Here is a 27,664-nt window from a genome sequence, read left to right on the forward strand (position 1 = left end):
CTCCCAGGTTCAAGCAATTCTCATGCCTCAGGCTCCCGAGTAGCTGGAATTACAGGCATGCGCCACCAGCCCAGCTAATTTTTGTATTTTTCGTAGAGATGGGGTTTCACCATGTTGGTCAGGCTGGCCTCGAACTCCTGACCTCAAGTTATCCGCCCGCCTTAGCCTCCCAAAGTGCTGGGATTACAGGTGTGAGCCACTGCACTCGACCTTTCTCTTCCACGTATCAATGTTCACACCGGCATGAAGAGCTCCCGTTGGGTCATTGATGCTGGTTGTGTTTCACCCCAAGCTCCTTATCACTCTGTAGTTCTCACATACATTCACATAGCTGTCTTGCATCTGGCCAAATCATTTCAGCCAGAGTAGCAAGGTTGTTTGTATTTGACTTCCACACACATGGGAAAAGCCATAGCAACTTGAAGAAGTGTAATGGCCTGATGGTACTTTCCTTTGCAGAGGGCTGTGGCAGATATGGCCATTGTTACCCTTCTAATAAAGTTCCTCAAGAAATAACATGATTATACCTCATGACAAAGTTATAAACATCTGCTGAGTGCACATCAAATCAGAAAATTTTAGAGGTTAGAGCGCTAGAGCCATAATTTAGCTCAATCTCTCGATTGTATAGGTGAGTAAACTGAGTTTTCTGAAGGCTAGGCCAAATTGAGAAACGTGGTCTCCCAGTTCCCATTTAACATGATTTCCACCAAATGCCCAGATATGGATGATGCAAATATCCTTGGGAACAGAGTAAGTGTGTTAGCCCCTCAAATGCAGAGAACGAGTTTTCAGCCCCTGCTATCGTGCCTGCTCCATAGTGGGGTGCAGAGTGTTCTTTCTCATTCTTTCTTTTTTCATTTTTTAAAATTTCTTTGAACCACTTTTGATTTCCATATGATTCAGATTGCATTTTTATTTTTCTTCACTTCTTAAGTGCTTTTGATTGATACAACTTAATTTTAAATATTCTCCTATTTCTCCTTTATGAATCACTTATTACTATGGACAACCCTGACAAATTCTCAAGTTTTATACGCCTCATATTTTTCAAGGCTGGTTTTAGATATCACAATCTTTAAGAAGCCTGCTTGACCACAAGACATTTCGTGTTTTGCTTTTGTTTTTGTGTGTGGTAAATACAAATTTTATTCTGTATAAATATAATAAAAACATTCCTGCATTCTAAAGGTCTTAAAACTCCAATCAGTGCAACATTTTTGGTATTTAAATAAACAAAATACTTATTTCAAATTAAAATACAGTACATATTCTGTTTCTTTTAACTTTTTAGTTTTAGGGGCACATGTACAGGTTTGTTACATAGAATATTGTGTATTGCTGAGATTTGGTGTATGAATGATACTGTCACCTAGGTAGTAAGCACAGTACCTGATAGGTAGTTTTTCAACCCCCACCTCCCACCCCCTTTAATTGTCCCCTGTGTCTATTGTTCCCATCTTTGTGTCCATGTATATTCAATGGTTAGCTCAAAACTTACAAGTGAGAACATGCAGTGTTTGGTTTTTTGTTCCTGCATTAATCCATTTAGGGTAATGGCCTCCAGCTCCATTCATGTTGCTACAAAGGAGTGTTATCTCATTCTTTTATATGGCTCATTCCTTTTTATGGCTGTGTAGTATTCTACAGTGCATATGTACCACATTTTCTTGATCCATTCCACCACTGATGGGCATCAAGGTTGATTCGTGTTTTTGTAATTGTGAATAGTGCTACAATGAACAAATGAGTGTGTGTGTATTTTTGGTGATACAATTTATTTTGTTTTGGGTACATACCCAGTAATGGGGTTGCAGGGTCAAATGGTAGTTCTGTTGTAAGTTCTTTGAGCAATCTCAAAATCAAAGTAACTAATTTACTTCCCTGCCAACAGTGTGTTGGCAAATAATGATTTGCATTTCTCTAATGATTAGTGATGTTGAGCACTTTTTCATATCTTTGTTGGCCACATATATGTCTTCTTTTGAAAAGTGTCTATTCATGTCCTTTGCTTATTTTTTAATGGGGCTGCTTGTTTTTTGCTTGTTGAATTGTTTAAATTCCTTATAGATTCTAGATATTAGACCTTTGTTGGCTGCATAGTTTGATAATATTTTCTTCCATTCTGTAGGTTGTCTGTATACTCTGTTGATAGTTTCTTCTGCTGTGCAGAAGCTCTTTAGTTTAATTAGATTCCTCTTGCCAATTTTCGTTTTTGTTGAAACTGCTTTTGGTGACAGCTTATTAATTCTTTGCCAAGGCCAATGTCCAGAATGGTATTTCCTAGGTATTCTTCCAGGATTTTTATAGTGTAAGGACTTCAGTTAAGTCTTTAATCCATCTTGAGTTGATTTTTTTTGTTTGTTGTTTTTTTTGTTTTTTTTTTTTTGAGACAGAGTTTCACTCTTGTTGCCCAGGCTGGAGTGCAATGGCACAATCTCAGCTCACTGCAACCTCCTTTTCCCAGGTTCAAGCAATTCTCCTGCCTCAGCCTCCCAAGTAGCTGGGATTATAGGCACCTGCCACCACGCCTGGCTAATTTTTGTATTTTTTAGTAGCAATGGGGTTTCACCCTGTTGGCCAGGCTGGTCTCGAACTCTTGATCTCAGGTGATCCACCCACCTCAGCCTCCCAAAGTGCTGGGATTACAGGTGTGACCCACAGCACCCAGCTGAGTTGAGTTTTATGTATAGTAAAAGGTAGGGGGGGTTCAGATTCAATCTGCTAGCCAGTTATCCCAACACCATTGTTGGGAACAGGCCCCCAAATCTGGCCATAAACTGGCCCCAAACTGACCATAAACAAAATCTCTGCAGCACTGTGACATGTTGGTGATGGCCATGATGCCCACGCTGAAGGCATCGGAATGAGTGCAAAGAACACCTGACCCACCCAGGGTGGAAAACCACTTAAAGGCATTGCTCAGCCACAAATAATAGCATGAGCAATCTATGCCTTAAGTACATGTTCCTGCTGTAGATAACTAGCCAGAGGCCATCCCTTTGTTTCGACCCATCCCTTTGTTTCCTGTAAGGAATACTTTTAGTTAATCTATAATCTATAGAAATAATGCTTATCACTGGCTTGCTGTCAATAAATACGTGGGTAAATCTCTGTTCCGGGCTCTCAGCTCTGAAGGCTGTGAGTCCCCTGATTTCCCACTCCACATGCTATATTTCTGTGTGTGTGTCTTTAATTTCTCTAGCACCTGTGGGTTAGGGTCTCCCTGACCGAGCTGGCCTCAGCACCATTTATTGAAATGGGATTCCTTTCCCCTATTGCTTGTCATTATCAGCTTTGTTGAAGGTCAGATAGTTGCAGGTATGTAGCTTTATTTCTGGATTCTCTATCCTCTTCCATTTGTCTATGTATCTGTTTTTGTACCAGTACCAAGCTGTTTTGGTTACTGTAGCCTTGCAGTATAGTTTGAAGTCAGGCAGCATGATGTCTCCAGGTTTGTTCTTTTCGCTTGGGATTGCTTTGTCTATTCAGGCTCTTTTCTGGTTCCATGTGAATTTTGGAGTAGTATTTTCTAGTTCTGTGATAAATTATGTTTATGGTTTAATAGGAAGTGCATTGAATCTATAGACTGCTTTGGACAGTATGGCCATTTTAACAATATTGATTCTTCTATCCATGAGCATGGAATGGTGGGATGTTTTTCTATTTGTTTTTGTCATCTCTGATTTCTTTCAGCAGTGCCTTGTAATTCTCATTGTAGAGTTCTTTCACCTCTTTGGTTAGCTCTATTCCTAGGTATTTTGTTCTTTTTGTGGCTATTGTAAGTGGTGTTCTTAATTTGGCTGTCAGCTTGCTCATTAGTGGTGTATAGAAATGCCACTGATTTGTGTATGTTGATTTTGTATCCTAAATCTTTACTGAAGTTATTTATCAGTTCAAGGAGCTTTTTGGTGGAGTGCTTAGGGATTTCTAAGTATAGACTTATATTGTCTGTGAAGAAAGATGATTTGACTTCCTGTCTTTCTATTTAGATACCTTTTATTTCTTTCTCTTACCAGATTGCTCTGGCTAGGACTTCCAGTACTATGCTGAATAAGAGCAGTGAGAGTGGGCATCCTTGTCTTGTCCCAGTTCTCAGGGATAATACTTCCAGTTTTTGCTCATCAGTTATAATCTTGGTGGTGGGTTTGGATCTTATTATTTTGAGGTATATTCCTTTGATGCCTAATTTGTTGAAAAGTTTTAAGATGAAATGATATTGAATTTTATCAAAAGTCTTTTCTTCTTCTAAGGAAATGGTCATGTGTTTTTGTTTTAATTCTGTTTGTGTGGTGATCACATTTATTGACTTGTGTATGTTGAACCAACCTTTCATTTTAGGAATAAACCCTGCTTGATCATGTTGAATTAGCTTTTTGATGTGCTGCTGGATTCAGTTTGTTAGTATTTTGTTAAGGAATTTTGTGTCTGTGCTCATCAGGGATATTGACTGGAGATTTTCTCTTTTCATTGTGTCTCTGCACAACTTTGGTATCAGAATGATGCTGGTTTCATAAAATGCATTAAAGAGGAGTCCTTCCTCCTTGATTTTTGCAACAATTTTAATAAAACTGTTCTTTATTTCTCTCGAGGGTTTGACTGGTATAAATTGGGTATAGTTTACTGACTTTGTTTCTGGCTCAGCTTGACACTCCTAGGCTGTACTCTCTAACCCTGGGGGCTGGCACCAGTCCTGTGGTTTTATTCTCTGACTCCTCAAAGTCAAGTACCAGCTGTGCCAGGGGTGCTGAGGTGCTCTCTGGCTGCTAGCAAAAGCACTCCATTGGGGGGCCACCAGCTAAAGCACTCCTTTGGGGACAGCAGAGGCTGCTGGTGGTACACTCCCTGGGGTGGTAAGGACTGCTAGCGAGGGCACTCTGTCAGGAGGCTGTTGGCAAAAGTGCTCCAGTAGAGTAGTGGGGGCCATCAGTAAAAGCACGACAGCAGTGGTCTTCAGCAGAACACCAGTAGAGCAGTGGAGGCTGTGCTATGTGCTCACTCCATTGCAAGCAGCCAGGCAGGGACCCTAGGAGGGGCCAGTAAACAGGAGACATGTAGCTCCAATTTGCCCTAGTTCCAGGAGGAAGACAGGCCAGATCTTTCCAGGTCTGGCAGTTAACAAAGGCCTGAGCCACCTAGAGGAGTATGGAGAGCCTTGGGGAATGGGTATCTATGGCTGTGTTCCTTTGCAGCTGTCTCTGCACCAAACTTCCTAGGTTTTGTGCAGACTCAAGCTCTGTCTCTGTTGACTCTCTGGGCAGGTCCCCCTGCCAAGTCAAATGTCCATGGGTATTGTGAGATTTCCTGCAGCTAGGATCCCAGAGGTCCATGGTGAGAGTGAGCCACACTGCAGTTATTTCACTTACCCTTTCCTTAGAAGCTGTTTAGGGGGCCAGGTGTGGTGGCTCACACCTGTAATCCCAGCTTTGGGAGGCTGACATGGGTGTATCACTTGAGGTCAGGAGTTCTAGACCGGCCTGACCAACATGGTGAAACCCTATCTCTACTAAAATACAAAATTAGCCAAACGTGGTGACACACACTTGTAATCCCAGCTACTTGGGAGGCTGAGGCAGGATAATCGCTTGAACCCAGGAGGCGGAGGTTGCAGTGAGCCAAGATCACACCATTGCCCTCCAGCCTGGGTGACAAGAGCAAAACTCCATCCCCCCAAAAAAAAGAAAAGAAAAGAAAAGAAAAAGAAAAGAAAAGAAGGTGTTTAGGGCCAGGAATGAGTCCTAGCACTTGGGCAACCCTGTGCAGGGTTCCGAGCTTCCTTCTCCTGTAGCCCCACTGTCTCTGTCACCTTTCCATCCACTTTCAGCACATTCTCTCAGAATATCTCAGCCTGCTTTTTGTGTGTGCTCCCATAGTAAATAGTGTTGCTGCTCTCATTGCATGCATCACTTATCATCTTTGCCTGATTACCTGGCTGTCTCCCCTACTTGGATGTATGCCTGTGGGTGAGAATCACAGCATATTCTGGTTTAGTATCTCAGAATTGTGCTTGACACGTGCTCAACAAATGGTTTATAATGAATATTTATTCATCTCACCATATTTATACTGCAATTGTCCATCCTCTAGATGCATTGCTCGAGCCTCATTCACTCATTATTCCTTATCTTTTCCTACTTCCACAGGTTAATAACATAACAATCTTTCAGAAACAAAGCTTTATCAAAATCTAGCCAAAGGGTAATAGAAAAATAAGTAGGAGTTGGAGTTTACTACATTTAATTGCATCTGTGCATCTCGTTCTCTTTAAGCACAGAGTGTGTTTTCAACCTCTGAGGAGATGCCAATTAGCATGACATATCTTTGGAAACATGGAGCTAGTATATCTTTGATATACATGGAGCAAATCAACAAAGATAATGAGTCCAGCTGGTGGCTATGGAAGTGGACAGAAGGTAGGCAGATTTTAATGATTTCCAATTCTTCCGGATGCCAATTAGGAAATGACCAACAACGTGCAATCACTGTAGATTAAGAACAAGATGCCATAGGGAACATTTACATTACCAAGCTGTTTTTTAGACTGTCAACATTCCTCTTCATATTTAAGATAGGGAACAAGTTTCCCAGGGACAAGGCTAGGAGAAGGGGATTGACTGCAAGGGCCTCTGAAGGGACATCTGGAGCGGCAGGAGTGTTCTACATCATGATTGTGGGGTAGCTATGTGACTCTATACACTTACCAAAAATTATCAGATTGAGCATTTAAAATCGGTGAATTTTTGCATGTAAATGAAACCTTGAGAAAACTGATTTTTTAGAAGAAAGAAAGAAAAAGTAAAAAATAACAAAGAAAAAAGAAAGGGGGAAAGAAAAAAGGCGATCAAGTCAAGAAGCAGAATGCTGTGGTTCACATGTTTGTCTTCTTCAAAACTCATGTTGAAGTTTAATCTCCATAGTGATAGTTTTGAGTGGTGAAGCCTTTAAGGGGAGAATGAATTAATCCACTTATGAATTAATAAATTAATAAATTAATGGGCTATCATGAGAATGGAGCTGGTGGCTTTGTAAGAAGAGGAAGAGAGACCTGAGCTAGCATATTAGCATGCTCATCCTCCTTACCATGTGATGCTCTGCTCCCCTTCAAGACTCTGCAGAGTGTCCCCACCAGCAAGAAGGCTGTCACCAGATGCAATCCCTCAACCCTGGATTTCCCAGCTGGCAGAACTGTAATAAATAAATTTTGTCCCTTATAAATTATTCTGTTTCAGTGTTCTGTTGGAAGCAACAGAAAACTAAGATAGAAAATTGGTACTGAGGAATGTGGTATTGATGATAATGAATACCTGAAAACATGGAAGCAGCTTTGGAGCCAGATAATGGGGTGAGGCTGGAAGAATTTGGGAAAGCAGGCTAGAAAAACCCTATATTTCTGTAAATGGAACATTAAAGATGGTTCTGGAGAGATCCTCAGAAGGCAAAAAGACTAGGGAATGTTTGGAATTCCTTAGAAATTGGTTAAGTGGTCATACCAAAATGCAGATAGAACTATGGTCAGTAAAGGCCATTCTAATGAAATCTCAGATGGAACTGGGATACAGATATCTACATATATGTATATATATATGTGTTTGTATGTGTGTGTGTGTACACAGAAGGGATAAGCTCATGGGTTATGGATCTAGAATATATCTTGATAGGTAGGTAGATAGATAGTCCATTTTGAAGCTGTTTCTTCAAAATGTAAAAAATCACTCAAGCCACTACCACTCATCACTTTTTAATTACATGTGCATCATGACAGCCATGGCTCAAAGATTTGGGTTATAGCTTCATGAGGTTAGTTCTTGCTATAGACTATATCTTTACTTTTACTTCTTATTGCCAGGCTCTTAGGTTATTAATGAGTTTCTTTTTCTTAAAAAAGAAAGCCGGGTAAGAGGCTTATGCATAGAAATCTAAGAATCATGGGAATTATATGGTCTAATTACATTGATGTTTATTAAATATTTATAATTTCATATATAATAAAAAATATATGATAAAAATACATTATCTTAAAACATCAGATACTAAATAGAAAAAGGAAGAAAAGAATTTAGCTAGTTATAAATAATGCTATCATTTATTGAGCATTTAATTCATACCTAGACCTTGGATAAGAACTTAAGAAAAATTATTTCATTTAATAAAAGCTTTGTAGCTTTTAATAAAAGGGTAACTTCTAAGATTTCTGAATTATTGAAGTATTTAATCTTGCTTTTTTCAGCTTTGAACTCTTATATATAACAGCTTGATTGGGTTGAAAATTATTTTCTCTTAAAATTCTTTCTAATTTATTTATTTTTTTTTGAGACAGAGTCTCACTTTGTCACTCAGGCTGGAATACAGCAGCATGATCATAGCTCACTATAGCCTCAACCTCCTGGGCTCAAGTGATCCTCCCACCTCAGCCTCCTAAGTATCTGGGACCATAAGCACAAGCCATCATACATGGCTAATTTTTAAATTTTTTGTACAGATGGGGGTCTTGCCATGTTGCCCAGGCTGGTCTTGAACTCCTGGACTCAATCTTCCTACCTCAGCCTCCCTAAGTGCTGGCATTACAGGTGTGAGCTACCATATCCAGCCTAAATTCTTAATTATTTATGAGTTGTTACAAACTAGAGTCACTGTACATTACTCAGGTGGCTTCCATTAATTAGCATTAATTATTTATTATACATTTTATTGTATATATTTAAGGTATACAACATGATACTGTGGACTACGTGTAGATGGTAAAACCATTATTATAGTGGAGCAGATTATCATTTCACATAGTTACCCTTTGTTTGTGTGGCAAGAATAGCTAAAATCTACTCATTTAGTATGAAACCTAAAACCGTGTAGTTTTATTACCTAAAGCCTTTAAGTCATACATTAGATCTCAAGACTTGTTTATCCTCCATATCTGTTCCTTTGTATCCTCTGATCTGCATCTCCTCTAATCTTCATCAATCTGAGCTCTTCCCTAGGTAAGCCAGACCCCACTCAGTCCTGCTCTATTTGTGGAGCAACACTGTCTTTTATTCAATGTATGTGTTATTACTATGCTTATATAGATGCTGCACGGATATAGGACAGAGTCAAAATACAGAAATCTAGATAGAAACAAATTTAGTACTCTTTTGTTGAAGATGTACTCATCCTTTGGGAAAGTTCCTACTAGACAATGTGATTGTTGCAGCTTAGCTTACATTTGAAAGCATATTAACATATAATTTAACCTTCCATACAATGGAATATACAGATTACATTTTAACCAAACAATATGAGTCATAAGCCAAATTTGTCACTAAAATTCACTGCTAAATAGCTGGTTTAGCCTAGAGGAAAACAATAGGAAATGTGTAGGAAAAAGGTAATTCCAGGATATTCTGAGCATGGAGGCAAGCAGAAAATAAACATTCTGGTTTGGTACTGTAATATGGTCATAAGTGAATAACATTGAATGTGGCTTTTTTTTATAACAAGATTTTAAAAAATAAGTGAATAACAATTCAAATAAGATTTAAAGTGCCTGCATTTCCTTCCCAGTAAGCTCTAAATGGAGGAAGATGAATAAGAGTCTAAAACAGAGGCTATTAAGAAAAGACACTCTGGCTCTAAGGGTTTGCCAAAAAAGAAAAAAAAGGAAAGACAGAAAAGTTGAGAGGAAGACGGATAGAGCAATTTTTACAAAGGTTTTTTTCATTGCAATGTGTTTGGCATATGCCTGACATCCTTCTGATTTAACGTTGCTATTGAAACGACACTTGCTGTAGCTTGGGCCTGCATTGTAATTAGGAAAACACACTATACTCTGAAGCCGAGATGATCACTTGCTCTTTGTTCTGGAAACAGTATAGTTTCCAGAAAATGTCTTAACCTATCCAGTCAAACTGACACAATCCACATTGTGTTAATCCAGTTGTGGATTTTGTTGATTTGATTGGATATGTGAACTGTTAAAGTTAACAGACATACTTTTATAAAACAAACGGAACCGTCAATTTAGAAAATATAGCATATGTAACTAGATTCCTAAAGTGGAGCATTTTAAAATGTTTGAATCAGAATACCACAATACCAAAGAAATTCTCTGCAACTTGAAAGAGTACCTGCTAAACATTTTTTTTTTTTTTTTTTTTTTGAGACTGAGTCTGGCTCTGTCACCCAGGCTGGAGTGCAGTGACGGGATCTCGGCTCACTGCAAGCTCTGCCTCCTGGGTTCACGCCATTCTCCTGCCTCAGCCTCCCGAGTAGCTGGAACTGCAGGCGCCCACCACTACGCCTGGCTAATTTTTTTTGTATTTTTAGTAGAGATGGCGTTTCACTGTGTTAACCAGGATGGTCTTGGTCTTCTGACCTTGTGATCCACCCGCCTCGGCCTCCCAAAGTCCTGGGATTACAGGCGTGAGCCACTGTGCCTGGCCTAGAACTTTTTATTCCAGCATGGTCCACAGACCCAACAGCATCAGCATCACTTGGGAGCTGGTTAGAAATGCAGACCTTCTAATTTAGAATTTGAACTTTAGATGATTCTTATCCCTGCTAGAGTTTGAGGGGCACTAGCTTAGAATACTTACTCTACTACCAGTGAGTGAAAGGTATGAAGGGAAAAAGAAGCCCTTTTCTGACACCATTTTTCTCCTTTTAAACCAGTAATTTCTTCAGAATAGGAACGTTTCTTATTTATCTTTGTGATACTTATAACTAGTAGTATCTGGTCTGTAACAGGCAATCAAATATTTGTTAAATAGCTGAATTTGCTAATAATCCATTTTTTAAACTCTCTTTAGCACAGGCAAGCTTAGGGAGATGCCGATAGAGAGGTTAATTCACCAGACTGATATTTTTTAACGGCAGCTCTAGCAAATGAATATAGGTATATAATTCTATGTGGAAGACATTTTTCCTCAGTAGTTTGAAGACCTTGCTCAAAACTGTGAAGTCAGCCCTATGTAAAGTATAATATTTTGTCCTTTATAAGTAAGCTATTTTTTCACTCTGGTTTCTTTAATATTTTTCTTCTTTTTTGTCCTGTAGTTTCATCATATTCTAAATGTGGATTTTTTTTCTTTCTTTTTTTTCTTTAATCTTGCTTTCTTTTTTATTTTAGGTTTGGAGGTACATGTGCAGGTTTGTTATATAGGTAAACTCATGTGACAGGGGTTTGTTTTACAGATTATTTTATCATTCAGGTACTAAGCCTAGTACCCAATAGTTATTTTTTCTGCTCCTCTCCCTCCTCCTACCCTCCACCCTTAAGGTGGGCCCAGTGTGTGTTCTCTCCTTTATGCCCATGAGTTTCTCATTATGTAGCTCCCACTGATAAGACAGAACATGTGGTATTTGGTTTTCTGTTCCTGCGTTAGTTTGCTAAAGATAATGGCCTCCAGCTCCATCCATGTTCCCACAAAAGACATGATCTCGTTCTTTTTATGACTGCCTAGTATTCCATGGTGTATAAGTACCACCAAATGTGGATTATTTTCTTCTTGTTTAAAACTGCGTGTTTCTTCCGCATGCTCTCACTCATAGGTGGGAACTGAACAATGAGAACACTTGGACACAGGATGGGGAACATCACACACTGGGGCTGTTGTGAGGTTGGGGGAGGGGGGAGGGATAGCATTAGGAGATATACCTAATGTAAATGACGAGTTAATGGGTGCAGCACACCAACATGGCACATGTATACATGTGTAACAAACTTGCACATTGTGCACATGTACCCTAGAACTTTAAGTATAATAATAAAAACAATAATAATAATGAAAAGATTTTAGAAAAAAAATTGTGTTTCTTGAATCTAAGGATTATCTTCCAGTAACTTTTGAAAATTATTTATTTGACATTCTATCTTCAAATACATCTATTTTCTCAATGATTTACAGCCTCTTCTTCTGGGACTCTGGTATACATATATATGATAGATCTTATCTCTACCCAGTCTCTACCTTTCTGTAATAGTTTCATTCTAATAAATCTTGGGTTATATTTTGGATAATTCCATCAATTTATAGCCCAATCTGCTATTAATAAATCCATTTATTTTTTAATTTTACTAGCTATATGTTGTATTACTAGCATTCTATTCTTTTTTCCCTTTTTTATACTTTGGTAAGTTGACTTTAAAAACTATCTCATAAGAAAGAATAAAATATTTCTTAGGTCTCAAGTATTTCTGTTATTTTAAATTATTTTCAGCATAGGCTTTTAAAATCATCTTTTTAGTTTGTTTCTATAGTTACACGCCCTTGGGGTGGTAAGTCTGCTGACTCTTGCTCATGGTGACTGTTTCCTCAAGTTTTTAATAATATTTTATCTTAAGTGTATCTTCAGTGGAGGTTTGTCTATTAGATTCTCATGTACTCTGGACTATAGGAGGAGTTTTGCATTCACTTCTGCCAAATTCTTCAGGGGTGTTGTTACAGGATCTTCGAGGTGTCATTTTTCTGGCTAGAAACCTTTGTGACCTGTGGTGCCTTTGCCCAAGTTTTGCTCAACTCCCTTGGGCTTTTTTCGCCCACTTGGCGTGTCAGGCTGTGCTTGGCTTATACTACTGGCCTGGGTCCCACACCTGCCAAGGGTGAGTCAGGCATGGAGTTGTGACGGGTGTGTGGGCAAGCATGGGGTCTGGCCACTGTGCAGTCAGACATGCCAGCTGCTGCAGCAGGGCAGGGAGCTCCAGGTGCTGGCATGGGCTCAGGCTCTCTGCAAGGATGCAGCCGGACTAGGTGCACTGGAAGCAGCTTCCACAACTGGCACTGGAAACACGGTGGCACCTGGAAGCTTGGAGATGCCAGGAACCATAGGGCCCCAAAGAGGGAATCACAGCCCTGGCTTGGGGAGCCCCCAGGTCTGGGGTCCCTGAAAGGACCACAGCTCTTTTCTCCTCTTCACCTGCAACATGGTGAGCAAGGAGCATGTTTCAGCCCTGTTTGTGTTACAGCTCTTTTAGTCCTGCCATTCGACAGGTCCCAAGTTCTTGTTTTGCACCCAGGAAGAATGAGGTATGCAGCCAAGTGGAGGGTGAGCAAGACGAAGAGGAGCTTTATTGAGCAATGGAACAGCTCAGCCTTCCACAGGGGGCAGCTCCTTTCCACAGACAGGATGTTCTGATGAGTGTTCAGCTCCTAGCAGAGAGGAGACTTGGAGTGGGAAGATCCTCTCTGCAGGCAGGTCATCCAGTCATCTCTGCAGCTCTCAGCAGAGAGGAGGCCCTGGAGTTGGTAGCTCCTCTCTGCAGCTGGTTGTCCTGACGTCTGCCCAGCTCTGGCTGAGCTGGGGCTTCTCTGGGCCTCAGAGGGGAGGAAGTGCACACTGATTGGCCCATGGGCGGTCATGGGCAGGCCTGGAAAAGGCACCACATTATCTCCACACTGGTCCGTGGCACTGGCAGCCCAGCCCCCAGCTTTCAGGCCCTCCCTGGCCTGAAGGTGGAGCCTCACTGGGGACCTGCCCCCTTCTACCCAGGAACCTGTCTATCTCCTGCTGCTCTTCATGGTGCCGAGGCCGTAGGTGCCAAGGGGCGGCTGCAGGCCAGTGTGAGCTGCCCTCAGACCCTCCTCGGCTTCCCTCCTATGCTCATTGGCACCCAAAATCTGGAGGGGGACAAGGCGGCAGGGACTGGCATGTCAGCTCTGCCCTGAGCATGTGCACACCCCATGGGGCTGTCACAGTGCCCAAGATCAGCCCTGACTTTGCTCTGATATCAGAACAGGTGGTGACAGCAGGGAGAAGCCAGGCAGTGGGAACAGGCATTTCTGAGCCTGCGAGGGCAGGGGTCCTTCCCGAGCTCCCAAGAGTGCAGGGATGCCTGGGTCTGCAGCCACAATTTGGGCAGCTGCCGCTATGCCTTGGGGGATGGGGATCCTGCCTGCTCTGTGGAGCAGGAAGCCTGGGTCTGCAGCTGAGGTTGGGGCAGCTGCAGCAGTCCTGCCACCTCTATGGAGAGGGAGGCCTGGGTTGGCAGCTGTGTTTGGGGCAGCTGCGGCTGCACCTTGGGAGCTCCTGCTCCACCAGCTTGGAAGGGGTGGGGCTCCCACTTGTTGCCAGCTCCACAGAGTGTGCAGCCCCAGCTGTGTCTCCTTGCTGCAGCTGGCATGATGGCAGTGGCCGCTCCAGATGGCCCCTGCTGCCATCAGTATCACTAATAAAGGAACATTTTTTTCGTTGATGTCTCAGCTTGGAATTTCTCACATCATGCAGAGAGTATGGATACTCATTTCTGGAATTTTTAAAAGGTAACTATTTTCTACCCTAACTCAGAAAGAAAACATTTCCCTGAGTTTAATGAACTGTTTTTCTCAGCCACCAAAGTGCAGCCCTCGATGAGAGAGCACTTGTGTGTATGTAAATATCAATGCCCAGCCATTTTCTAGTCTAATAATCCTCCACCAGTCTCTGCATAATTAGCTTCTGTACTAACTGCTCATCTTCTTTCTTCATAGTACTAACTTCTTTCTTTATTGCCTTAAGCATATTGATAATTATTTATTAGGATTGATCAGAATTCTGCTTTGTGTATTATATGTAGTTCAACTTGTCTTTCTTTTATAGTATTTGTATCCATCTGGTATGTAGATATTTTAGCTCACAAAGTCATATTCTGATACATCATAACATGATGTATCAGCTACTATGTCTGGCAAAGTTCCTTGAGGAAGGACAGGAGACCAAACCCCAGTCTAGATCCTTTCCATTGAGATTAAGGAGAGGAGGGGATCAGTGCCAGGGCAAAGAGCCCCAAGCACCGCAGAACCACTCTTTGCAATTCTGATTTGCAATCACTCCACTGACAACACATAAGGAAGATGGATGGAGAGAAGACAATCTCCTGGGTTTTGATTCACCCTCCCTGGGGATTTGAAAAGAGAGCTTAGAGGAAAGAACGCCTGATGTGGCTCACCTCTGATCTCAGGCTTTGCACTGCCCTGGTATTACTCTATGAACACCAGTAATCTGGGGCTTTTGTCTTTACTTTCTGTTCTGAGTGCAAAAAGTGATGCTTGCCCCTAGACAGCTCAGGAAGAGACCGGACTATAGCTCAAAACCTTTCTCTAAGCTTTCCTCTCACTGCTGTCACCAAGGTACAGACTGTGAGACTGAGGCCATCCTTCAGCCAAGATGTAGCTGCCCATCCACTCACAAGTCCAGACTGATCTCAGCCTTTTTTTTTAATTTCTCAAATCCTCTTCTTTTTCCTTTCTATTGTTTCTTTAGGTTTGATTTTCAAATAGAGAACCAACAGTTCATACTGATTTTAATATCTTGATAGACATATATAATCTGGCATATTGATCTTCCTTTCTGGATATTTCCTTTAACTCCTGCTATCTCTCAGATATGCATTAAAGGTCATTGTTATATTTTATTCAACACTGGGGGGCTTTACAATATAAGGGTTTGGGAATTGGCGTGCTCAAAAATTATTGAAACCAGAAATCACTTTGATCTTTTCAAATCTGTGAAACACATATCCTTATGCATTTGAATTGGCTGCTTTTCTTTCACCCTTTGCCAAGTTTTCCATGAGATAGTTTTTAAAATCAACTTAATATTGCTTCGGTCATATGAGCTTCATGATAAACCCTATGATCTTTAAAATAAACAGGAATGTGGCAAAGAAAAAATTAAGAACCTCTGCCTCAACATGAAGCCATAAAGCAGGGTTCTGTTTTGTTTTGTTTCTAATGAGGTAGTGATATAATTATGGTTAAGAGTGTGGGCTTTAAAGTCAGAAATTCAAGTTGGATCACGTGAAGGCTCACTCAGTTTTAAACTACATAAACTTCAGTTGGGTTCTTAATCCCTCTAAGCTTTAGTTTGTGCATCTGTAAAAGTGGCTAATAATAATAGCTACCACATGCATTGATGTGAGAATTAAATTTTATAACAGCTCTGTATTTTATATACAGAGCTGATCATACAGCAAGTACCTAATTAAAAGCTATCATTATTTTTATTATGTTTATTATGTTTTTTGACTTAGGCATATTGCAAAAGATGAATTAAGGTGTTAGACAACTCCCCTTTTTGTTTTTCCCTGTAAAGGCTCATCTACTCTCATGTCCTGCATTTATATTTATATTTGAAAAGTGACAAACCCCCTAGATTGGCAGATATTCAAGTATTATTTTAATGTAAACCCTCAGCTGCCTCTTTCAGTTTTACTGGTCTTCCCTATTATTTGCAGTTTCTGCAAAGTATGGTAATTTATATGAACCAGAAAGACTTTAGAGCCGTTTAAATCTATTGTATTTGTTTAGTCTGATAATGATTTGGAATTAAGATACGTATTTTCCAGGTTTAGCAATACTCTACCTATCTCATGGGTTTTGTATTAGGATCACAAGAAGTAACATATGTTAAAGTGCACTGAAATTAGACTATATGAGTATCATAACGGCTACATAAAATAATGCTATAAAATAGATAAAACTATGCCTACATAATTTTGCTATTAAATATATATTTAAATACATTAAGGATTTAAAACAGAAATTTATATATTGCTGACTGGGGATAAGTTTGAAGAATTTATCTTGTTTCATGATTGCTTGAGTTTCTATTGATGCTTTTGTATTTTGCTTTTGTAGATTTTATTAACATCATTTGAAAAATCTTTGGATCATTGATTTAGATGTTTAAGATAGGGTTTAGGAGACATTTATTCTGGCCAAGATTGAATAACAGGGACTAATTCACACTCCTGCCTAAACAACAAAAAAGCTGGACAAAATATATAAAAACAATACTTTTCAGACATTCGACAACAGTAAGCTCATGACCCTGACTCCCAAAAGAAGGGAAGTAAGCAAGGTGAGGCTTGCGGTCATCTCTGTTTTCTGCTGCAGGCATTTAGTGAATTTTGGCACAGGAGGGAGTGAAGCAGGAACAGGGCCATATGAGGGAAAGTCCAGTGAGATCCAGAAGATGCAAAATTTAGAGAGATGCTTGCTGCCAGGGCCATGCAGGCACAGAGTTAGCCCAGAGGAAGAAGAATGTGGAGTCCTCCTTGAGCTGGGGAAGGTTAGGTGACAGGAATTCGTAAGAAAGAGTCCAAAGTAAAAGGGATGATGCAGAAAAACAGTTCCAGATATCTGCATTGAGTCCCCTTGACTTTCTGACTGATTACTAAGTTCTGCAGGTATAAAGTGACCCCAAGTGAATGAGAAAGGAAACATTATATAGGGCAGAACATTACTGTAGATAACATAGGGCTGGTGTGGATATTGAGTTCTAGCCAACCAGCTAAAGCAACCATGCTGAACAATGAGAACATTCAGTAGAGACTCAAGAGCTGTCATTATTTAAGAGGAGAACCAAAGTAGTTTTAGAGTAAAGGCTAATCCAAACTCATCCTAACAAACCTTAAAAACAAGTTTCAAAAGGGTCAAGTTGTTCTGCAATTAAATTAACTGCCTACCGGAAGAAAATGTGACAATTTTTAAAAGAAGTTAACAAAACTAGACAAACAACATTATATTAACAAGAATAAGCACCCAATTAAAATTAGTACAGAGGTGAAGAAGCAGAAAAATGTCACATACAGAGGAGAAAAATCAGTTAATAGAGTCAGACTAAGAATGACATAGGTGACAGAATTAGCAGTCTAAAGGAAACATTAAAATAATGAAGAAAGAAATAAAATTTTCACTAAATTTAAGAAGATTTGAAATTAAACAGGCAATGTTTTCTGACTGTACCAGATTCAAATTAAAAATCAGTAACCAAAAGATACATGTAATATATCCAAACACTAGAACGTTACACACACACACACACACACACACACACACACACACACACACTTTTTAATAACACATGGGTGAAATAATCAGAAGAAACATTAAAAAATATTTCAAACTGAATGATAAGAAAGCACAATATATCAAAACATGTGAGACATAGGTAGAGCAGAGCATAAAGCAAAATGTATAGCTTTAAATTACTGTTAGAAAAAAGACTAACATTAATAATCTAAGCTTCTGACTTCATAAACTAGAAAAAACAATTTGAATTTAATAATAAGTAAAAGAAGGAACTAATAAATGTAGAAGCTAAAATCAGTAAAATTTTTAAATTGAAATAATATAATTCTATAAACTCCTTCAGAAAATATAAGTTGATACTTTCCAACTCATTTTATGAATCCGTCATGACTCTGATAGCAAAATCAGACAAAGGCATTGCAAGAAAAGAAAATTACGAACAATACCACTGATGAACATGGACAAAATAGTCCTTAACAAAGTTGTCATGGAGAATCCAGTAATATGTATAGATGATTATATATTATAACTAAGTAGAATTTGTGAAAGAAGTGAGAGGTTGTTATAACATTGGAAAATCAAGCAATATAATTTATATATTAATGAAATATAAAGAAAATCATATGATTGTTTCAATATAGGAAGAAAATACATTTGGTAAAATTAATTTCCTACTTATGTCACAAACTGTCAAAAACCCAAGCAACTCCAAATTGATGAAGACCGTACATGAAAAATCTACAGCTGAAATAATACTTCTTGGTTGGTAGGCTGAGGCAGGCAGATCACTTGAGGCCAGGAGTTTGAGACCAGACTGGCCAAAATAGCAAAACCCCCTCTCTAAATTAAAATTTTTTAAAAAACACTTCTTGGTAAAATATATTTTTTCCTCTAAAATTGGGAACAAAACAAGAATGTCTACTAAACACTTCTAATAAATATTGTCCTAGGGTTCTTGGCCAGTTAAATATGGCAAAGAGAATAAATAAAAGACTTATAGATTAAAAAGAAAGAAAAAAAAGCTATTGGCAGATGGTATAATTACATATTAGAAAATTCCAAAGAATCTACAAAACAACAACTATATCTATTTAATGAATTTAGCAACTTTACAGAAACATCAATATACAGAAAAATTAATTGTATGTCTATATACTGGAAATGATTGGGAAAAAATTTAAGAAATAACATATTCTCAGTAACTTCAAAAAATCATCATAAATTTACATAAACTTAACAAAATATGGTCAAGATCTGTATGCTAAAATCTACAAAATATTTCTTTTTTCTTTTTTTTTTTTTTGAGATAATCTTGCTCTTGTCACCTAGACTGAAGTGCAGTGGCGCATCTCAGATCACTGCAACCTCCACCTCCCTGGTTCAAGGAATTCTCCTGCCTCAGCCTCCTGAGTAGCTGAGACTACAGGCATGCACCACCATGCCTGACTAATTTTTGTATTTTTAGTAGAGGCAGGGTTTCACCATGTTGGCCAAGCTGGTCTTGAACTCCTGACCTCAGGTGGTCTGCCCACCTCGGCCTCCCAAAATGCTGGGATTACAGGCGTGAGCCACTGCACCCAGCCAAAATATTCCTGAGAAAAATTATGAAAGATCTAAATAAATGGAGAGATATACCATGCTCATTGATTGGAAGTCTTGGCATTGTTCTAATGTCAATGTTTTCTAAATTGATCTATAGATTCAGTGCAATCTCAATCAAACTCTCAATGGAATATTTTCATAGAAATTGACAAGCTGATTTTAAAATTTATGTAGAAAATGCAAAGAACCTAATAAAGCTAAAAGAGTTTTGAAAAGAGCAGACAGAACTTAATAACAAAATTTGAGGACTGTGATTTCCTTCCTGACTTCAAGACTTCTTATATGGCTACAATAATCAGGTCACTGTGATATGGTCATTATAGTAAATATACAGGCCAATGAATCAGAATAAAGAATTTTTAAGTTGATCTACACTACTTTGTCAATCAAATTTTTACAAAATTGCCAAAATAATTTAATGGGGCAAAATAGTCTTTCAACAAATGGTGCTAAAACAACTGAATTGTATGGAATGCCATACAAAGAAATAAATTTGACATAAATCATAGTCTTACACATAAAAACTAAAACTAGAAAATTCCTGGAATAAATTTTCACTATCTTATGAAAGGCAATGATTTCTTATGACAGGCAATGATTTCTTATGACACAATAAACACAAACCATAAAACAAATAAACTGATAAATTTTATCAAAACTAAAACCTGCTCTGCAAAACAGAATGTTAAAAAAACAGAAAAGCAAGCCACACACCTAGAGAAACAACTATTAATATTTGAAATACATATATCTGACAAAGTTCTTATATTCAGAATATATAAAAAACTCTAATAATTCAATTCAATTCAGATTACAAACCAATTTTTTAAAAAATATATAAAATATTTGAGTAGCAATTTTACAAAAGAAGAGAATGCCCAATAAGCTCATGAAAAGATGTTTAATAGCATTAGTCATTAGAGAAATGCAAATTCAAACTACCATGAGACACTCTCTAGACTCGCTATAGGCTCTCTAGACTGGGCAATATTAAAAAGAAATAGAAAATGATGATACTAAGTGTTGGAAAAGATGTGGAGCAACTAGGACTCATACACTGCTGGTAGAAGTGTAAAATGTTATAACCACCTTGGACAAGAGTTTGGCAGATTCTTACAAAGTTAAATATATACTTACCAGTAATTTCACTCCTAGATATTTGCCCCAAATAAGTAAAAACTTCTGTTGACATCAAAAGACATGGACACAAAAATTTATAGCCATTTTATTCATACTAACTAGTAACTGAAAATAATACAAATATCCATTAACTGGTGAATGGATAAAAATTATGATGTATTTACACAATGGACCACTACTCAGAAATAAAAAGAAATGGCATCACAATATGAATGAGTTTCAAAAACATTGTACTGAGCAAAAAGCCAGAAACAATAGATTGTATAGTGTATAATTTCATTTATATGGCACTATAGAACAGGCAGTAGTAATCTGTGATGGTAGAAATCAGATCAGTGATTGCTTAGATCTGAGAGTAGAGGGTTATTGTCTGCAAAGGGGCATAAAAGGAACTTTTGGAGTTGTAGAAATACCTAGGAATCCAACTTACAAGGGATGTGAAGGACCTCTTCAAGGAGAACTACAAACCACTGCTCAATGAAATAAAAGAGGATACAAACAAATGGAAGAACATTCCATGCTCACGGGTAGGAAGAATCAATATTGTGAAAATGGCCATACTGCCCAAGGTAATTTATAGATTCAATGCCATCCCCATCAAGCTACCAATGACTTTCTTCACAGAATTGGAAAAAACTGCTTTCAAGTTCATATGGAACCAAAAAAGAGCCCGCATTGCCAAGTCAATCCTAAGCCAAAAGAACAAAGCTGGAGGAATCATGCTACCTGACTTCAAACTATACTACGAGGCTACAGTAACCAAAACAGCATGGTACTGGTACCAAAACAGAGATGTAGACCAATGGAACAGAACAGAGCCCTCAGAAATAACGCCGCATATCTACAACCATCTGATCTTTGACAAACTTGACAAAAACAGGAAATGGGGAAACAATTCCCTATTTAATAAATGGCACCATTTATTAATTCCCTATTTAATAAATGGTGCCGTATGTAGAAAGCTGAAACTAGTTCCTTTCCTTACACCTTATACAAAAATTAATTCAAGATGGATTAAAGACTTAAATGTTAGACCTAAAACCATAAAAACCCTAGAAGAAAACCTAGGCAATACCATTCAGGACATAGGCATGGGCAAGGACTTCATGTCTAAGACACCAAAAGCAATGGCAACAAAAGCCAAAATTGACAAATGGGATCTAATTAAACTAAAGAGCTTCTGCACAGCAAAAGAAACTACCATCAGAGTGAACAGGCAACCTACAGAATGGGAGAAAATTTTTGCAATCTACTCATCTGACAAAGGGCTGATGTCCAGAATCTAAAATGAACTCAAATTTACAAGAAAAAAACAAACAACCCCACCAAAAAGTGGGCAAAGGATATGAAGAGACACTTCTCAAAAGAAGACATTTATGCAGCCAAAAAACACATTAAAAAATGCTCATCATCACTGGCCATCAGAGAAATGCAAATCAAAACCACAGTGAGACACCATCTCACACCAGTTAGAATGGTGATCATTAAAAAGTCAGGAAACAACAGGTGCTGGAGAAGATGTGGAGAAATACGAACACTTTTACACTGTTGGTGGGACTGTAAACTAGTTCAACCATTGTGGAAGTCAGTGTGGCGATTCCTCAGGGATCTAGAACTAGAAATACCTTTTGACCCAGCAATCCCATTACTGGGTATATATCCAAAGGATTATAAATCATGCCGCTATAAAGACACATGCACAGTATGTTTATTGCAGCAGTATTCACAATAGCAAAGACTTGGAACCAACCCAAATGTCCACCAGTGACAGACTGGATTAAGAAAATGTGGCACATATACACCATGGAGTACTATACAGCCATAAAAAATGATGAGTTCATGTTCTTTGTAGGGACATGAATGAAGCTGGAAATCATCATTCTCAGCAAACTATCACAAGGACAAAAAACCAAACACTGCATGTTCTCACTCGTAGGTGGGAATTGAACAATGAGAACACATGGACACAGGAAGGGGAACATCACACACCGGGGCCTGTTGTAGGGTGGAGGGAGGGGGGAGGGATAGCATTAGGAGATATACCTAATGCTAAATGACGAGTTAATGGGTGCAGCACACCAACATGGCACATGTATACATATGTAACTAACCTGCAAGTTGTGCACATGAACCCTAAACTTAAAGTATTAAAAAAAAAAGTGCTACATGTTAATTAAGGTTCTATGAGTATACATATTTTATTTAAAAAAATCATTAAACTGTAAACCTAAAATAATCACATTTTATTGTATGTAAACTATATCTCGTATTTTATTTAAAACAAAAGTAGATACTGTTTTCAATGTTTAAAAATATTTAATCAAGACAAGCAAACAAATCTGATTAGAGCTCAGCAAGTGGAGACAACATGATCACACTTTTTCTTTATATTTGATGCATTAATGTCCTCAGCATAAAGACTGTAAGTTTATTTAGTAATTCTTATCTATTATTTAAGGTCACACGGTTAATTTTTAAAGCTTCACATGACAACACTAAACAGTAAACTAGTTTAAAAGTTGGCATCTGCATTGTGGATTTAATATAATAATGTGTGCTCATCATGACAAGCCAAACAATACAGAAATGTATACATATATAAATAGTCCCTAATTCTCCTGTATGTGTGTCCAACTCTCCCTCCCCATTCCCAAACTTTTAGGAAAACAACAGAAGCAATTTTCTATGTATTCTGCCATACCCTCTCCCTGTTATGTCAACACATACAAACATCCATTTATATTAAGAAAGGAAGGGAGACTTGAGCTAGCATGTGAGCACATGCAATGTAATTATTATTTAAAATAAAAAAGTTTAAGTTAATATTAACAAATTCAACTTACATTTTTTTTTTTTTTTTTTTTTTTTTTTTTTTTTTTTTTTTGCATTTTATTTTATTTTATTTTATTTTTTCTTTTATTATTATTATTATTATTATCATTATTATACTTTAGGTTTTATGGTACATGTGCGCAATGTGCAGGTAAGTTACATATGTATACATGTGCCATGCTGGTGCGCTGCACCTACCAACTCGTCATCTAGCATTAGGTATATCTCCCAATGCTATCCCTCCCCCCTCCCCCCACTGCACAACAGTCCCCGAAGTGTGATGTTCCCCTTCCTGTGTCCATGTGTTCTCATTGTTCAATTCCCACCAATGAGTGAGAATATGCGGTGTTTGGTTTTTTGTTCTTGCGATAGTTTACTGAGAATGATGATTTCCAGTTTCATCCATGTCCCTACAAAGGACGTGAACTCATCATTTTTTATGGCTGCATAGTATTCCATGGTGTATATGTGCCACATTTTCTTAATCCAGTCTATCATTGTTGGACATTTGGGTTGGTTCCAAGTCTTTGCTATTGTGAATAATGCGGCAATAAACATACGTGTGCATGTGTCTTTATAGCAGCATGATTTATAGTCCTTTGGGTATATACCCAGTAATGGGATGGCTGGGTCAAATGGAATTTCTAGTTCTAGATCCCTGAGGAATCGCCACACTGACTTCCACAATGGTTGAACTAGTTTACAGTCCCACCAACAGTGTAAAAGTGTTCCTATTTCTCCACATCCTCTCCAGCACCTGTTGTTTCCTGACTTTTGAATGATTGCCATTCTAACTGGTGTGAGATGGTATCTCATTGTGGTTTTGATTTGCATTTCTCTGATGGCCAGTGATGGTGAGCATTTTTTCATGTGTTTTTTGGCTGCATAAATGTCTTCTTTTGAGAAGTGTCTGTTCATGTCCTTCGCCCACTTTTTGATGGGGTTGTTTGTTTTTTTCTTGTAAATTTGTTGGAGTTCATTGTAGATTCTGGATATTAGCCCTTTGTCAGATGAGTTGGTTGCGAAAATGTTCTCCCATTTTGTAGGTTGCCTGTTCACTCTGATGGTAGTTTCCTTTGCTGTGCAGAAGCTCTTTAGTTTAATTAGATCCCATTTGTCAATTTTGGCTTTTGTTGCCATTGCTTTTGGTGTTTTAGACATGAAGTCCTTGCCCATGCCTATGTCCTGAATGGTAATGCCTAGGTTTTCTTCTAGGGTTTTTATGGTTTTAGGTCTAACATTTAAGTCTTTAATCCATCTTGAATTGATTTTTGTATAAGGTGTAAGGAAGGGATCCAGTTTCAGCTTTCTACATATGGCTAGCCAGTTTTCCCAGCACCATTTATTAAATAGGGAATCCTTTCCCCATTTCTTGTTTTTGTCAGGTTTGTCAAAGATCAGATAGTTGTAGATATGTGGCATTATTTCTGACGGCTCTGTTCTGTTCCATTGATCTATATCTCTGTTTTGGTACCAGTACCATGCTGTTTTAGTTACTGTAGCCTTGTAGTATAGTTTGAAGTCAGGTAGTGTGATGCCTCCAGCTTTGTTCTTTTGGCTTAGGATTGACTTGGCGATGCGGGCTCTTTTTTGGTTCCATATGAACTTTAAAGTAGTTTTTTCCAATTCTGTGAAGAAAGTCATTGGTAGCTTGATGGGGATGGCATTGAATCTGTAAATTACCTTGGGAAGGATGGCCATTTTCATGATATTGATTCTTCCTACCCATGAGCATGGAATGTTCTTCCATTTGTTTGTATCCTCTTTTATTTCCTTGAGCAGTGGTTTGTAGTTCTCCTTGAAGAGGTCTTTCACATCCCTTGTAAGTTGGATTCCTAGGTATTTGATTCTCTTTGAAGCAATTGTGAATGGGAGTTCACTCATGATTTGGCTCTCTGTTTGTCTGTTATTGATGTATAAGAATGCTTGTGATTTTTGCACATTGATTTTGTATCCTGAGACTTTGCTGAAGTTGCTTATCAGCTTAAGGAGATTTTGGGCTGAGACAATGGGGTTTTCTAGATATACTATCATGTCATCTGCAAACAAGGACAATTTGACTTCCTCTTTTCCTAATTGAATACCCTTTATTTCCTTCTCCTGCCTAATTGCCCTGGCCAGAACTTCCAACACTATGTTGAATAGAAGTGGCGAGAGAGGGCATCCCTGTCTTGTGCCAGTTTTCAAAGGGAATGCTTCCAGTTTTTGCCCATTCAGTACGATATTGGCTGTGGGTTTGTCATAAATAGCTCTTATTATTTTGAGATACGTCCCATCAATTCCTAATTTATTGAGAGTTTTTAGCATGAAGAGTTGTTGAATTTTGTCAAAGGCCTTTTCTGCATCTATTGAGATAATCATGTGGTTTTTGTCTTTGGTTCTGTTTATATGCTGGATTACATTTATTGATTTGCGTATATTGAACCAGCCTTGCATCCCAGGGATGAAGCCCACTTGATCATGGTGGATAAGCTTTTTGATGTGCTGCTGGATTCTGTTTGCCAGTATCTTATTGAGGATTTTTGCATCAATGTTCATCAAGGATATTGGTCTAAAATTCTCTTTTTTTGTTGTGTCTCTGCCAGGCTTTGGTATCAGGATGATGCTGGCCTCATAAAATGAGTTAGGGAGGATTCCCTCTTTTTCTATTGATTGGAATAGTTTCAGAAGGAATGGTACCAGCTCCTCCTTATACCTCTGGTAGAATTCGGCTGTGAACCCATCTGGTCCTGGACTTTTTTTGGTTGGTAAGCTATTGATTATTGCCACAATTTCAGCTCCTGTTATTGGTCTATTCAGAGATTCAACTTCTTCCTGGTTTAGTCTTGGGAGGGTGTATGTGTTGAGGAATTTATCCATTTCTTCTAGATTTTCTAGTTTATTTGCATAGAGGTGTTTGTAATATTCTCTGATGGTAGTTTGTATTTCTGTGGGATCGGTGGTGATATCCCCTTTATCATTTTTTATTGCATCTATTTGATTCTTCTCTCTTTTTTTCTTTATCAATCTTGCTAGCGGTCTATCAATTTTGTTGATCCTTTCAAAAAACCAGCTCCTGGATTCATTTATTTTTTGAAGGGTTTTTTGTGTCTCTATTTCCTTCAGTTCTGCTCTGATTTTAGTTATTTCTTGCCTTCTGCTAGCTTTTGAATGTGTTTGCTCTTGCTTTTCTAGTTCTTTTAATTGTGATGTTAGGGTGTCAATTTTGGATCTTTCCTGCTTTCTCTTGTGGGCATTTAGTGCTATAAATTTCCCTCTACACACTGCTTTGAATGCATCCCAGAGATTCTGGTATGTTGTGTCTTGGTTCTCGTTGGTTTCAAAGAACATCTTTATTTCTGCCTTCATTTCATTATGTACCCAGTAGTCATTCAGGAGCAGGTTGTTCAGTTTCCACGTAGTTGAGCGGTTTTGAGTGAGATTCTTAATCCTGAGTTCTAGCTTGATTGCACTGTGATCTGAGAGACAGTTTGTTACAATTTCTGTTCTTTTACATTTATTGAGGAGAGCTTTACTTCCAAGTATATGGTCAATTTTGGAATAGGTGTGGTGTGGTGCTGAAAAAAATGTATATTCTGTTGATTTGGGGTGGAGAGTTCTGTAGATGTCTATTAGGTCTGCTTGGTGCAGAGCTGAGTTCAATTCCTGGGTATCCTTGTTGACTTTCTGTCTCATTGATCTGTCTAATGTTGACAGTGGGGTGTTAAAGTCTCCCATTATTAATGTGCGGGAGTCTAAGTCTCTTTGTAGGTCACTCAGGACTTGCTTTATGAATCTGGGTGCTCCTGTATTGGGTGCATATATATTTAGGATAGTTAGCTCTTCTTGTTGAATTAATCCCTTTACCATTATGTAATGGCCTTCTTTGTCTCTTTTGATCTTTGTTGGTTTAAAGTCTGTTTTATCAGAGACTAGGATTGCAACCCCTGCCTTTTTTTGTTTTCCATTTGCTTGGTAGATCTTCCTCCATCCTTTTATTTTGAGCCTATGTGTGTCTCTGCACGTGAGATGGGTTTCCTGAATACAGCACACTGATGGGTCTTGAGTCTTTATCCAATTTGCCAGTCTGTGTCTTTTAATTGGAGCATTTAGTCCATTTACATTTAAAGTTAATATTGTTATGTGTGAATCTGATCCTGTCATTATGATGTTAGCTGGATATTTTTCTCGTTAGTTGATGCAGTCTCTTCCTAGTCTCGATGGTCTTTACATTTCGGTATGATTTTGCAGTGGCTGGTACCGGTTGTGCCTTTCCATGTTTAGCGCTTCCTTCAGGAGCTCTTTTAGGGCAGGCCTGGTGGTGACAAAATCTCTCAGCATCTGCTTGT

This window comes from Pongo pygmaeus, chromosome 7 (genome assembly GCF_028885625.2).
Source record: "Pongo pygmaeus isolate AG05252 chromosome 7, NHGRI_mPonPyg2-v2.0_pri, whole genome shotgun sequence".
In the NCBI taxonomy this organism is placed as follows: domain Eukaryota; kingdom Metazoa; phylum Chordata; class Mammalia; order Primates; family Hominidae; genus Pongo; species Pongo pygmaeus.